The 4499-nt window shown below is 37.0% G+C and overlaps 1 long non-coding RNA gene across 1 annotated transcript in view; it reads right to left on the bottom strand.

The window, feature by feature from the left end:
• LOC110265927 overlaps positions 761-4499 on the bottom strand; it is a 13535-nt gene continuing 9796 nt past the window's right edge. The window contains exon 3 of the long non-coding RNA XR_002352571.1: positions 761-771. This is a non-coding gene — a long non-coding RNA (uncharacterized LOC110265927). The remainder of the gene's footprint in view (positions 772-4499) is intronic.

Genomic DNA, 4499 nt, shown 5'->3' with positions numbered 1-4499 from the left:
CTTGCCATGGAAGGAGCCTTGCGTGCGTGAAGAAGAAGATAGTAGGAAAGCAGAGATTCAAAAGACAGAGCATCTCCAAAACCTCAACCTGTTCTCCATTACTGCATAACAAGTATTATTTATTTTATGTTATTTACTCTTCACAAACTCAATCATTTTATTATTAATTTCCTGACTAAGAATTACAAAATAACCATAGCTTGCTTCAAGCCGACAATCTCCGTGGGATCGACCCTTACTCACGTAAGGTATTACTTGGACGACCCAATGCACTTGCTGGTTAGTGGTACGAGTTGTGAAAAGTGTGAATCACAATTCGTGCACCAAGTTTTTGGCACCGTTGCCGGGGATTGTTCGAGTTTGGACAACTGACGGTTTATTTTGTTGCTTAGATTAGGAAAAATTTTTCTTTTTGGTTTAGAGTCTTCTATTATTGTTTTTGGTTAAAATTTTAAAATCCTTATTTTATTTTTCTAAATTATTTTCGAAAATTTTTAAAACCAATAACTTCATGATTTAGTCTTCTGTTTGAGTTTAGTTTCATATTTTAAGTTTGGTGTCAATTGCATGTTTTTATTTTCCTTTAAATTTTCGAATTTGTGTTCATTGTTCTTTCTTGATGTTCAAGTTGTTCTTGCTATTTTTCTTGTTTGATCTTTAGTTTTTCCTGTTCTGTGTCTTTTCTTATTTTTCTTGTGCATTTTCAAATTATCAGTATTCAAAAAATTTATATACATTAAATACCTTTTTTAAAACACGTTAAATTTATAGCTCAGTTGGCTAGAGCGTTGTGCTTATGTTCTTGGTAATTGGGTATCTTCCTTTTAAAACGTTTTCAAAAATAATTTTTCTTTGATTAAATCTTGTGTCAAACTTTTAAGTTTGGTGTTCTTTTTATGTTCTTGAGTCTTTGAATTTTATTCTTGTTGTTCTTGTGAGTCTTCAAGGTGTTCTTGAGTCTTCTTTGTGTTTTGATCTTAAAATTTTTAAGTTTGGTGTTCCTTGGTGTTTTTCCTCCAAAATTTTCGAAAAATAAGGAGTATTAGATCTAAAAATTTTAAGTCTTGTGTCTTTTGTGTGTTCTTCTCTTTCCTCATAAAATTCAAAAAAAAAAAAAATACTTTTCTTTAATTGCTCATAATTTTCAAATTCATTAGGTTGATTTGGTCAAAATTTTTAAAATCATATCTTTTTTAAAATCTTATCTTATCTTTTCCAATCTCAAATTTTAAAATTATACCTTTTTCAAATCTTTTTTAATTAATTACTTATTTTAATTTTCAATTTCCTTTTTTATCTATTTTTCTAATTTTTGAAATTATAGTTAATTTTTTTATTATTATTTTATTTTATTTTATTTTCCTTTTAATTTTTGATATTCAAAAAAAAATTTTAAAAAAATAATAAATTTTTTTTACAATCCACATCATCTCCCTTTCTCCATCATGGATCTAAATGGAAATGAACAGTCCAGAAGGACCCTGGGGTCATATGCTAATCCCACTACTGCTACATATGGGAGTAGTATCTGTATACCTCCCATCAAAGCAAGCAGTTTTGAGCTAAATCCTCAGCTCATTGTCATAGTGCAGCAAAATTGCCAGTATTCCGGTCTTCCACAGGAAGAACCTACTGAGTTTTTGGCACAGTTCTTACAAATTGCTGACACAGTACATGACAAAGAAGTAGATCAGGATGTCTACAGATTATTACTGTTTTCATTTGCTGTAAAAGATCAAGCTAAAAGGTGGTTAAACAACCAACCCACAGCAAGCATAAGAACATGGAAACAGTTATCAGACAAATTCCTGAATCAATATTTCCCTCGAAAAAGGATGACACAGCTAAGGCTGGACATCCACGGCTTTAAACAAGAGGATGATGAATCTCTTTATAATGGCTGGGAGAGCTATAGAGGGATGCTAAGGAAATACCCCTCTAAAATGTTTTCAGAGTGAGTGCAATTAGACATCTTCTACTATGGGCTTACAGAAAGAGCTCATATATCTCTAGACCACTCAGCTGGTGGATCTATACACCTGAGAAAGACTATTGAAGAGGCTCAAGAGTTTATTGATATAGTTGCTAGGAATCAGCATCTGTACATAAGTAATGAGTCCTCCATGAAAGAAGAAGCTAAGGCAGTATCAACTGACTTTAGTCCTTAGGAACAAGTTGCTGAACTCAATCAGCAACTATCTTCTTATAACAAGGCAGTTAGCAGAAGTTAAGGAGATGCTACAAGAAACCAAAAATGCTAACAAGGATATGGAATCACAATTGAATCAAACAAAATAGCAGTTATCAAAACAGATAACAGAGGAGTGCCAAGCAGTTCAATTAAGAAGTGGAAAAACATCAAATACATCAACTCAAAGCAGCAGAAAGCCAAGAAAAGAACAGCTGACAGAGGATGAGCAACCTGCTACCCAAAATCCCTCTGAGGACAGTAAGAGCCCAGAGAGGAATATGTCTGGCAATGAAATGCCAGAAAAAGGTAAAAAACTGGCGTTAAACTCCAATTCCACGTCCAGTTCTGGCGTCCAGACGCCAGTGAGGGATCAGACACCTACAAATGCTGATACTAACTCCCTCAAGAAGGCTTCTCAACCTACCTCTGTAGGAAATCAACCTGCAGCAACTAAGGTTGAAGAATATAAAGCCAAAATACCTTATCCTCAGAAACTCCGCCAAGCGGAACAGGATAAACAATTTGCTCGCTTTGCAGACTATCTCAGGACTCTTGAAATAAAGATTCCGTTTACAGAGGCACTTGAGCAAATACCCTCTTATGCTAAGTTCATGAAAGAAATCTTAAGTCATAAGAAGGATTGGAGAGAAACAAAAAAAGTTTTTCTCACTGAAGAATGTAGTGCAATCATTCTAACAAGCTTACCAGAAAAGCTTAAGGATCCCGGAAGTTTTATGATACCATGCACATTAGAGGGTACTTGTACCAAGACAGCTCTATGTGACCTTGGGGCAAGCATCAATCTAATCCATGCATCCACTATCAGAAAGCTTGGCTTGACTGAAGAGATCAAACCAACCTGGATAAGTCTTCAACTTGCTGATGGCTCCATTAAATATCCATCAGGCATAATTGAGGACATGATTGTCAAGGTTGGGCCATTTGCCTTTTCCACTGACTTTGTAGTGCTGGAAATGGAGGAGCACAAGAGTGCAACTCTCATTCTAGGAAGACCTTTCCTAGCAACTGGACGAACCCTCATTGATGTCCAAAAAGGGGAAGTGACCTTAAGAGTCAATGAGGATGAGTTCAGGCTGAATGCTGTTGAGGCAATGAAGCATCTAGACACATCAAAAGACTGCATGCGTGTTGATATTATTGACTCCCTGGTAGAGGAGATCAACATGGCTGAGAGTCTCGAATCAGAGCTAGAAGACATCTTTAAAGATGTTCAGCCTGATCTGGAGGAATCAGAGGAAATAAAAGAGCCTCTGAAAATTCCTGAGGAAGAGGAGAAAGCTCCTAAATCCGAGTTCAAACCACTACCACCATCCCTAAAATATGCATTTCTAGGAGAAGGTGACACTTTTCCGGTGATCATAAGCTCTGCTTTAAATCCACAAGAAGAGAAAGCACTACTTCAAGTGCTAAGGACACACAAGGCATCTCTTGGGTAGTCCATAAGTGATCTTAAGGGCATCAACCCAGCAAGATGCATGCACAAGATCTTATTGGAGGATGATGCTAAGCCAGTGGTTCAACCACAGAGGCGGCTAAATCCATCTATGAAGGAGGTGGTGCAGAAAGAGGTCACCAAGTTACTGGAGGCTGGGATTATTTATCCTATTTCTGATAGCCCCTGGGTGAGCCCTATCCAAGTTGTCCCCAAAAAGGAAAGCATGACAGTGGTTCATAATGAAAAGAATGAACTGGTTCCTACAAGAACAGTTACAGGGTGGCGTATGTGTATTGATTACAGAAGGCTCAATACAGCCACCAGGAAGGATCACTTTCCTTTACCATTCATAGACCAGATGCTAGAAAGACTAGCAGGTCATGAATACTACTACTTTTTGGATGGCTATTCAGGTTACAACAAAATTGCAGTAGATCTTCAGGACCAAGAGAAAACAGCATTCACATGTCCTTCTGGAGTGTTTGCCTACAGAAGGATGCATTTTGGTCTGTGGAATGTACCTGCAACCTTTCAGAGGTGCATGCTCTCTATATTCTCTGATATGGTAGAGAAATTTCTAGAAGTCTTCATGGATGACTTTTCAGTATTTGGAGACTCATTCAACTCCTGCCTTAACCATTTAGCACTTGTTCTGAAAAGATGCCAAGAGACTAACCTGGTTTTAAACTGGGAGAAATGTCACTTTATGGTGACTGAAGGAATTGTCCTTGGGCATAAAATTTCAAACAAGGGAATAGAGGTGGATCAAGCTAAAGTGGAGGTAATTGAAAAATTACCACCACCTGCCAATGTTAAGGCAATCAGAAGCTTTCTAGGGCATGCAGGATTCTA

This window comes from Arachis ipaensis, chromosome B08, assembly GCF_000816755.2.
Source record: "Arachis ipaensis cultivar K30076 chromosome B08, Araip1.1, whole genome shotgun sequence".
Lineage (NCBI taxonomy): Eukaryota > Viridiplantae > Streptophyta > Magnoliopsida > Fabales > Fabaceae > Arachis > Arachis ipaensis.
This window is presented reverse-complemented; position numbering and strand designations above follow the sequence as displayed.